Genomic DNA, 11,058 nt, shown 5'->3' on the forward strand with positions numbered 1-11,058 from the left:
AAACAATGTTGATAGCGATGCTAAGTAAAAAGTGTCATATGCAACACCTCTTAAAGGCAATGCTTTTGCAGCCTGAACAAAAAAGAAATAGATGTCACAGAACACCTCTGCTTTGCAGCATGGGAAATTAGAAATTCTGCTGTTGGTACCTAGTAGTGGTTGTCGAAAAGCAAAATACTTGCTTAGAATCATGAGTTCTGTCAAGAATACAAAATGTTTTTCTTTACGGTTTCACTGCTGGTTTCATGTCACCTTGCAATCAAAGCACAGCTTTGCTTGGTAGCTTGCTCCCGTGTTTTGTCACAACATAATACTATCTGTGTTGGCTGCATGCAACGTGTTTCTAAGTGCGTAACAAAACCAAGGTCTTCATCAAACAGCTTTAGTTCCGGGTCTGCTAAATCAAATCAAACAACCTTGGTAAGGGGTTTGCACCCACATGGTTTTCCACTAAAAGGGGCTATGTTATACCACGGTGATTGGTGGGGACACAAAAGCAAAATGAAGGAACACTTGCTAATGTTCAAGTGTCCATTGTGGTGATGCTTTTCAAAAACTGGCACGGAAAACCATCTGGCCGCAAAACCCACTTACAGAGTATTACAGCTCTGGATGTGGCATCATCAATACTTTCCTTTTTTGCTGAGGAATTTACTGTAATACAGGGATGATGGCCAGAAATCTGAAATCAGTCAGGAACCTCCCAATAGTTTTATTCTCTCATAGGGCAAACTGTAACCTGACAGATGAGAGCAGTGTCGTAACTGGTCTAGACATGACAGCACAGAACTCAGCGTGACCCTATTTATCAGGCTTCTTTATGCTGCCGTAACTTTTTTAACTGGTTTCATCTGCTTTTGTGTAACTCTGCAGATTAGAGGCTGAAGATCTTTTGGAAGAGGAAAGCCTCTCGGCTAGAGAAGTGGCAGCTACCATCTTAAGGGGATGTTACATGAAGAGGTCTGGGAGTGCAAGTGTAGGCCATCACCTTGAGCTGGTAAGTGGTGAAATGCTATGTTCACCTTTCAAGAACTAGCAGGATCTTTCTGTTCACAAAGGAGAAAAGAATAATAATAATAATAAAAAGTATAAGGTATTTTTTTAGGAGCTATGTAGCAACCACTTTAAGGAAATCTAGTTTGAAAGCATGTGCCCAGTTTATAATTCCCTCGCTTGTTTTTAGAACCACACTGCATGTAGATATGTCATGCAAATGCCCCAAATTGCATCAGAGACCTCACAGGCCAAAGCTGTTGGTGGTTTTTTTCTTTCTTAGTTTGTTAAATTAAATTAGTTCAGCTACAAGAAGAACCACTTCAGACAAAAATCTTTTTTTTTTTTTTTTACCTGCACTAAATTTTATACAGAAAAAAGAAAGAAAATCATTTCTTATACTCAACAGTTCTTGCTGGAAGGGGCCCTTTACAGAATTACTCGCCCAAAAATCTAAACTCTGCAGCACTCTGGGACAGAAGGGAGATCATGGCAATGGTCCTCAAAGAAAGCAGATCTCTGAGCTGTAGATTACATGCCAGGAGTAAAAAAAAATGCATAGGACTGACTAGTCACAAAGGTAGCTTGTTTTTTCCAGGCATCCTGTGCTTTAGTAGGGAACCCAGCACTCGGATTAGGGCGTCCTGCCTTCTCGGTGACTGGATTCATGTGCAACAATACAGGCTGCAGAGAAATTTGACATAAATAACTCCTGTAGTACATGTAACAGATCGCTAGTTGTCTGGTGTAGGGCGATTTGTAAGTGCATGGTAAACAAACAAAAGCATTTTACCAATAGTTTAAAAAAAGCAATTGAGATACCTCAGGGGCATGTTGCTTGTTCAGACTGTTTCACACTGGAGATTTTTTTAAATTACTAAATCCTGTAGTAGTACCTGTAAAATCCCTTGGCACTACCAGTTTTTCAAGTGTTTCACTTCAATTTGCACTTATGCTAGTGAACATTTGAATATTTCTGTTCTTTTGTGTGTTTTTAGTTTTTTTCACTCTGTCTCAGTATTATGCTTTTACAGTCTTATGCTCTGCGATTGAAATAACATTTTTTGCCTATGCTTGGAGCGCATGTTCCCCATTCCTGGCTTTAAAGTGTCGCTGGGGCCAAGTCAATTTGCAACGTGGTGTGTTTTTTCCCACAGATGATGGGCGGCTGTTGTTTCAGATATCTCTCAAATGTTCAGTGGGATGATGAGACAAACACCTGTTTGTTTCCACAGTCTGTATAATCTGTACCATTTTTGCAGATGGTTCACTACACAGTTCTTTGAGGTACATGCTAAATAGTCATGAATGACTTGGGAGCAGAAACTGTTGGAAGGAATGCTGGAAGAAATGCAAAGATTAAAACTTCCATCAGATTTTTAAACTTGGCTGGGCAAGGGGGAGAGCCTATAAAGGGGACGGGGAAAGGGAGGGCTTGAAGACTGCAAATGGTCCCGGGCTGCTAATATGCCATTTTTCAGCTATGAAAGGAGTCTTCAGTAATACAGAAATGAAGCAGTTTACCCAGCAGAAAATAACTGTTGCCACTTTTTATTGGTTTTGGCAGGAGTTGGTGGTTCATCATTTGGACACATCAGGTACTTTCTTTGTGACTGTCATATAAATTAAAATGACAATGTTTCAAATGGTGACAAAATGACAAAGTACTGATGTGTAGTGGAAATCTAGCATGGCGAGAGAGATTCAGACAGGTAATATTGTCTTGAAAGGGAGTTGGAAGAGCATTTTGCTTTCGGTTTGTTTACTTACTGTGCTTTACCTTTGGGAACTAGGAGTTGTGAATGCAATCTCAAAATGTTTCTATTTTGCGTTTTGGGTTGTGTATTCATGGCATTCTCTCCTCCAGTGTCTCGAGGACTTTTCAGGACTCTGACTTACAACATTGTTCCTCACTTTGAAAACCAAACTAAGATCAAGCTTAATACGTTTGCTGTGGTTGGAATGTTTATGTCTGTCCACATAATAAGGAAAAATTCTCTGCAGTTAAAACTCGGCTGCTTTAAATTCTCACAATCACTGTTGTGACTCTCAAGTGTCAGAGAATATGGCTTGCATTTCAGAGCTATGTCCTCTGCCAGTCCTTCCCAATCCAAGAAATTCCTTGCTGTGCACAGCAGTTGCCTTATAACAGAAACACAGTATGACCTGGTCAGCATTGATAGGGAATGGTGGGAGAGTGCCCTGCGGCTGGGAGTTCACTGCTACCATTCCTGTGACCAGGGCCAGGCTTAAATCTCCACACAGCTCCTTAATGCCATACAGATTTCCTCCTTAGGGACTGAGTGGGACTTTGAGGATGAGAGTGAAGACAGATTGTGTGGTTACAAAAAAGGATTTATTTTCCATAGGAAAAAAAAAAAGAGTATGTATTATTAATGTATTGATTAAATAAAGCCTAGCCGAAACATCTTTCGTTCAGCAAGGACTAAAGTTAAATGAGATTCTTGAGGTGTACAAACACACACCAGACGAAGTGTTAGAGAGTAATGCTGTTATTTCTAAGTGTTACACTGCTCTTTAGACTGAAATTAATAGATAAGAAAAAAGAAAAAAAAACAGAGAGGAAAAAAAAAGTCAAAATGCAGCTAAGTCTCTTTTACTGCTGTTCCCATGAGAGGCTGTGGAAGTGGGAATGACTTCCAGTGACGATTATCTTGTTCCCTGGGATTATCTTGTTCCTCATCTTGCTAGCAGGTTTCTTTTAAAAGGGTTTCCGAGCCTCCTTCCCACCACGTGCCCCTGTTGGGCTGCAGGGGAGGCCCACGTGGAGAGCTGGGGAAGGCATTCAAACTGACCTGTGTTAGCTCAGTGAAGGAAATTCTGTATGTGCCACCATTAATCGGCACTGGAACCACTAACACTCAGGTTTAGGGGGATGTTTCTATCATTTAGGAAATGTGTATCTGACTGGCTGGTCTATACTTTTGCCTTATAGGTTTGAACTATTTGGTGGCCATAACCAATTGTAAAATGCCAGAAATGCAGCAATACCTTGAATGAAGCTACCTAGCATCCTTCAGATTAAGAACTGGTACTTTAAGTACAGCTGTCATAATGGCTGTTTTAAAAAGCTGTAAGAACTCCTCTAGATGGTGTTCATTTCGGTGAGAAATTACATGGTGTTAAAGGAAAGGGTTTCTGTGCCCAGGATTGGTTCTATGACTATGTTTGGTTCGAACTTCACTTTTGTTAATTTTGTGATGTAACTTGTATTTCTAAACATAACTAAAATGTTGGACTTCAAAATCTGAGGCTCACACATCCCACTTTGAAACAAAGCATTAAACATTCCCCCCGTCCTTCTATGCTGTCCCTTCTGTGCTGTAGGAGACTCTGATTTTCCAGTAACATTTCAAAGGCTGTTTCAAAAGTCAGGCTGGTGTGACTGGTTAGTGATGCACTCTTGAGATTTAAGGTCTGATTTCTTGCTTCTACCTTCCAGCTTCTGGTTTTAATCTTCTGTGGAGATGTGCTGAACGGAACAGCTGGCCTATAATTGGGAGAGATTGATGCAGACACTTATCTCTGTGGGTGTTACTCCTCTTCTTGGCATTATTGCAGTTAAAACGGTTATCATTTCCATCTATAGTGACTTTCTATGACAAAAATAAGCATGTGCCACTTACCTTTTCAGTATTATCAAAATGTTTGAGTTGACTGATTTTATTCATTGTTCTATTTCTTTTCCTCCTCTCTTTCTTTTTTTTTTTCTTTTTTTTTTTTTTTCCCCCCCCTGCTCATCCTGGGTCTGGCTATAGTGTAGCAAAAGCTGTACATAGTAATTGCTTGCATGCTATTTAGTGGAAGCAGGCAGCATCTAAAGGAGCTTAAAATTAGTCCTGCTTACCACAAATGGAGTGACAAAAATCTTTTAACCTGACAATCAGGGAAAAAATCCAAAGTATTTTACAACTGTGCTCCCATATTCTACAGTAATTCTTCAGATTATTTAGATCTTGTTACACTGGCCACTTTTCATGCCACGCACTTACAGTTCTCTTCTAACTGTGACAGCTCCTGGGCAGGTGCCCCTCTTCTTGAGACAGTCATTTCCTAATTCATAAAAATTGGGAAGGCAAACTGGGGTGATCAGACTTCATGTAAGTGGTGAAAAGAGGGCCTGTGCTAAGTAACAGATTGGAATTTATTATCTTCAGCAAATATTTCTAGCATGATCTCACTTAATCCATTCATCGGTCTGGGTGTGATCTCCAAAATCTGAAAGAAACACAATTATTAATCTTAGTAGTATGCAGAAGTTTAGCTTCCTCAACTGCTGTGGTGATTGCTTTCTGCTGTCTCATCTTTTTCTGTAAAACAGGCAATACATAGCAAACATTCAGGCATCTGGGAAAAAGAAAATGCATGGCTCTGGTGCATACAAGTAATGCTACTAATGATGAAAGAAAACAACCTTTTGAAGGTCAGGTTACCGCACATCCCAAATCCAGAAAGTATTTGTCATGCTCCAAAAATTGATCTGAAATCCGATCAATCTTGGAGAATAAATCACTACAGGAAGCATGCATTAGAGGATCTCTTTGTGAAATTCCTTATGGGACTGATTTTCTGGAAGCAGACTTAAGTATCGTATTGGTAATAGGACTAGCATGCTGGAAGGAGGGGTGCAACCCAAAACCTGAAAAAAAAGGTATTTATAAAAAACATAGTAGAGGGCTAGCACAGGTCTCTTCCTCTGAAAAGACAGTAACACAAAACCTTACACCCCGGTGGGTCTGCTGTGTGCCTATTCAACCGTTTTTAGCTTTTACAGTTTGTGCTACCATGGGCTGCAACTGTAATAGCCAGGGAGGGGGAGGAAATCTTCTGCTAGAGTGTTCAATTTGAAATTATTTTCAGGCAGAAGCAGCTGAACCATATGATTCCTGCTAAGGGAAGGGGCTGTCCTGGAAAAGAAGATGGCTGATATGGAGAGCAACACAGCATAAGAGACATCTGAAACATAGTTTTATAAACTGTGTATTTTTCCTGCTTATCCGTAATACTCTCTTTAATATTTTTGTAGGCAAATTGTGCATGGATCATTTTTTTCCAGCTGTCTTTTGCTATTTGTATACTTACCTTTATTCAACCCCTTTCTTTTCAATAGCTGGGGTTTTTTTTGTCTTTCACCCATGGCAACAGAGCCAGTGCTTCTTTGCAAAATTAATAGAGTCCTTTGCACAACATCTCCATACAAAGGTAGGTACCTATTATTGGACAAACAATAAGTACCCATTCATAACAATTGCTGTGTATGATGATGATGTGATAGTTCCTAGCAATGGATCATTAAGATGATGGCATTAGCCACGTCAAGTGGTGATCTATAAGTTTTGTCACAGCAAGGCAACCATAAAACCTTCAAATTGTATACAGCTTTATCACACGTCCTGTCTTGTCTTAGTAGCTGTTATCTATCATCCATTCTTCTGTCTCATCCTCCTGTTTTCTCAGATGAGCAAGTTCTTTGAAGCTTCCATTTGCTTGCTCTGTGACTGGATCAAACGACACAAAATCCACAGGGCTTTGAAACGGGAGGAGGAGTGAAAGAAAAAGATTGGAGTCAGATAGAAAAGACAGACATTTGTCTGTCAATTGATTGGTCTGGTTTTGATGTTGACATTTGCAAGTATAAAGGCATTACAGAGAGGCAGCAATGAGCAATGGTATTTTTAGCACTGTGCTGCAAAAATAGCCACTTGAATCTTTCTATTATTTGACATACGGCTGTGGAACAGCCCTTTTGACCCCCCCACTCTTGCACCTGTGCTCCCCTTCTGCTATCCTCTCAGTTATGGTCTGTTGTTCTCACAGAAGCAATCACTGCAGAGACAGTAAGCTGGATACGACTGTTGCGTTAGCTACTGCTTGAGTACATCATGTTGCAGTTCATTACGATTTTGATGTTACTTTTTATTTATTTATTTGGAGAGTGCTTAGGCTTTTCTTAGAGGAGATAACTTGGCCCTTTATGTACCGTACCTTCATCTGCTAAAGCCCCATACAACGATGAGAAAACAGTGTGTAACTGAGATGTAACACTGTTTCATCCTAATTAAAAATCAGTTAACTGGTATGATTGCTGAGCTTATTGTGGCACAACTCTGTGTATCACTAATTTGTTTAGCTTTCATGCACCGTAAAGCAGAGTATCAGAAAGTACACTATGGTTTAGGAGTGTTCCTAACATACATGTATACACACGCATAAATGAAATTATGAGATCTCTGAACACTTCTGCTCCATTATTAGATGAAAAATGTTCTTTTTGTATTAAATACCACCGTAAGATACTGTCTTGCAGTAGATGCTAGTAATTATGAAATGGTAATCGGTGCTGAGAAGGTTTCTTTGCCTTAAAAAGATCTATAGTCTACAGAGATCCTTGAGTGGCAGTCTAGATATGAAAAATGTTACTTGAATTAAGCACAGTTTATATTCCTGTCCATTTTTTATAGCACTTTCCAGAGGCTCTACTTAAGTTTTAAGCTTTCTCCATAAAGGCGCATGCAATAAAAATGTTGCTGCCTCCAGCTTGTATGCATGAAAGCTCTTTTTTTTTTTCTTCTGTCCTAACTTTATCAGTTTCTTTAATAAAAGATATTAACTCTCTTCGCAAACTTGTCTCACAGAGAGAAGAAAAATATCCCCTGCTCCAAAGAAAATATCAGTTATATTTAATGATTACAACAAATCAGTGTAAGAGAAGACGTAAGGCAACTGCAAGAAAATTCTAGGGAACAGCAAGCTATAAAAGCTACAATTGTCTAGCTGTTCTGAATGTGGGTTTTTTTTGTTTTTCATAGTAGAAACAAGTTTTAAGTGGCAAAATCACTGAACATTAAAGAGACTTTAGTATTTATTTGGTATGCAGTGGAAAAAGACGTAGACTAAATGGTCAACAGTCCTCACCTAAGGGTTCTCCTTTCTTTCAGGGGCACCAGACAATGAAGCATGGTGAGCGCGGCAGGCATTGACAGCTTCTAGACAGTGCTGAGATTGCAAGCGAAGTTACGGCACCTGCTTGCTGCAGCTGATCCTTCATTATTATGGGTAAACAACAACCACAAAATATAGCAAAAAGACTTTCAAAGCAGTGGTTTTAAAAGTGCATGGGTAGGGCTGCTTTTCAGTAAGTCGGGAGAAGAAGATGGAGCAGTAGGAGACGTTGGCTTATCTTTATCGCAGTGGCTTAGGTACTGCAGAACTCTGAAGCCAGTTTCTTCCATACTTTGGGCTCTCCCATTAAAGAGAAGCTGCCACTCATGTAACTTGTCTCCTCGGGGAAACAAAAAGGGTTATCTGTGTGTGACCAGGCCAAGATTTGGATTAGCTCTCCAGAGGCAGAGGATTAGTGCACTAGGCAAAAATAATACCCTTAAAGGTGGAAAGCTTTAAGGTTTTCAACCATACATATTCATAAACTGGCTCAGAAAGGTTTGGTTCACAAGATAAGCTGTCAGCAAGGGTCCCTTCCACCTAAAGTTATTTCTTTTCTAATGAAAAAAAATCTGACCAAAAAAAGCTGTGCAGTCAAATTAAACTACACATTTTCAGCTTCAGAGATTGTATTTCACCATGTGTATGAAATAGGTTTTACTGGAGCATATGAAAAATTTGCAAGTGGCCTTTTTTACTAATAAAAAAATAGTGACATTATTTAAGAAGAATTGGTCTAGATATAAAACTTGTTGGATGAAAATATCTTGTTTCTTGCAGCTCACATGCTCATCTCTCCAGAAATACTTCTGCAGCCTGCTGGGAGCCCAAGGTTTTAGGATCTGAAATCCTTTTCACAGTGTGACTGGCTGAGGGGTGTCCAGAGAGGTTAGGCTTCCAACTTGGAGTTTCTCTGCTTTGCAAACAGAAGCAAGGATGTGGAAACCTGGGTCACTTGCTCACAAGGTATGAAGCTGTTGGGTACCCAGCTCCCCAGGGCAACTGGAGCTGTGCAGCCCTGCCTTCTGTCACAGTTCCCAGGCTTCCCCTTTCATGCAGAGTTTTGTTGATTTGACTGTTTTCTGGCTCAGAATCACCACTTTTGAAACTTTCTCTGCCCCAAGTAGCATGGCAGGGAAAACTGAGGTAGAAAGGTGTTTCTTGTGAGCCTGTGTTTGACTAGATTGCTGTGAAAACTAACACTTCAGTTTTGAAAAATCAGTACATTCTAATGAAAAGCCATTAGCAGGAGCTTCTGGTTAGACTGCTGAGCACTTGTTTTTTTAAATTTACAGCTGCAAAGAAGGAAAAAAACCAAACAAAAAAACCCTACTCAACCAGGTGAAACTCCTGTCATACAGTGTCTTCCTATGGCCAGGTCAGATGTCTTTCTCCTCCTCCAACTTCAGCTGCTGCAGAGGCTGCACAGAACTAAATGGTCTTCCAGTGCTTTTACAGGAAACTGGTGTTTTTGACAGACTGGCAGAGCTGCTTCCTCTGGAAAACAAGTAAGGTAGGAGATGAATTACACAGGACAACAAAGAGACACTTCCTTAACTGAAAAGGATTCAATCTGGCACATATCAAAAGTGACAATACATTAGAGAAGAGCCATTTATAGCAGTGTCTGTTAAGCAGCCAAACCATAGTCACCACTCTCTGCTTTACCTAGTAGTGTATTTTGTGAAAATAATTATAAACGCCCTTTGCAACAGCCAGGAATCTGAAGTTCAGGCAGTTTGGGTAGTAAATAATTTTTTTTTGTCATATTGCAGAACAGAAATGCAAGCATCAGGCCTTTAATAGCTGACCAGCAAGCTAGTTTTTCTAGTCCTAATAATAATTATATATGCATTTCAAACCTCACTAAATAGAGGTGGAAGGACATATTATTTTTGAAGGGATTTATTATGTCCCAAATGACAATTTTGATGGTAAGTATATTCCTTACATTTTATGTCTATCTTTACTTCTATCAACAAAGCACAATTGTATAAAAAAACCCTAACCCTCTGGTCCTACAGATTGAGTACTCTGTCTTCTACATACTATTGCCTGCCTAAAGGAAAGAAACAACCATGCTGGGGAGGCAGCAGAACAGGAGATACTCAGCTAATCCTACAAATGAAACTAGAAGCCATAGAGACATGCAGCTCCAACAGAATGCAGCTTCTCTGCTCAGAAGGTGTGTTTAAGTGAGTTGTCAACAGGTCATATCTAATCCATGCCAAGGTCCACAAACTGTTAAATAAAAAATACAGTGTTAATGCCACTTATGCCAACAGTGCTCCTGGATTTTGTTTGCTCGGTCCTCATCTATTTGTCAGGTGCTACTTATGCAGTCCAGTAGGGATTGTAGTAAGCATGGTATTTACCCACCCTTATTCTGGATGCACTGAGGAATATATATGTCAAACACATCCCAATTTAGATTAGATTATTGACAAACAGAAAAACTGTGACTTTAATTCTTGGGGTGATAAGCACAAATAATAGCTTACCAGGGAGTTTTGGCAAATAAAAAAAAAAACCACAAAAAACAAAAACAAACAAACAAAAAAAACCCACCAACCAACCATCCAAAAAAACCCCAAAACCCCAACGAAAAAAAACAATCTATAAATCTGCTTTGCATCCTAAGAGTAACATGTATCAACCTAACTTCTGAACATGAGAAAAGGCATAAACACAATATCCTTTTTACAGCTGGGCTCCTCTGAATATAGAAGCCACAAAAGAGGTTATGCCTGGTTTATTGTTACTGTATTTCTGCAGGGGCAGAGGTAAATTCTGGGTGCACACATCAGTTGGCACAAAGTAGGGCTGGTGTGCCTTGTCTGAGCCCTTCCCAGTGCAGCAGGTGCCCGTAGGAGATTTTTTCTAAACTGTCTGGAATGCATCCCCTGTGGGACCCTGTGCTAAGAGATACCATTGGCTGTAGTCACTATATTTAGGCGGTTACGTGGAGGTTCTGATCAACTGTTGTGAACATTTACTGTGAATGCTTCTTCTGCTTATATATTGTGAAAAGCTTAATGATGCATTTTACCCGAGTCTGTCTTCAATGGTTATTATTAAGGCAGGGGTGTTTTTTCACCCTCG

At 39.8% G+C, this 11,058-nt stretch overlaps 2 long non-coding RNA genes across 2 annotated transcripts; both read left to right on the forward strand.

The window, feature by feature from the left end:
• The first annotated feature begins 879 nt into the window (after positions 1-879).
• Positions 880-4,532, forward strand: LOC129785085 (uncharacterized). Its single transcript, XR_008748615.1, has 3 exons — positions 880-997; positions 2,561-2,591; positions 4,457-4,532. It is a non-coding gene; the product is annotated as an uncharacterized LOC129785085 (long non-coding RNA).
• Positions 4,533-6,125: 1,593 nt separating this feature from the next.
• On the forward strand, positions 6,126-10,129 carry LOC114014099 (uncharacterized). The gene is made up of 5 exons (XR_003557478.2): positions 6,126-6,216; positions 7,953-8,070; positions 8,737-8,922; positions 9,252-9,469; positions 9,981-10,129. It is a non-coding gene; the product is annotated as an uncharacterized LOC114014099 (long non-coding RNA).
• Positions 10,130-11,058: the final 929 nt, after the last annotated feature.

The sequence above is a fragment of the Falco peregrinus genome, chromosome 8, assembly GCF_023634155.1.
Source record: "Falco peregrinus isolate bFalPer1 chromosome 8, bFalPer1.pri, whole genome shotgun sequence".
NCBI lineage: Eukaryota > Metazoa > Chordata > Aves > Falconiformes > Falconidae > Falco > Falco peregrinus.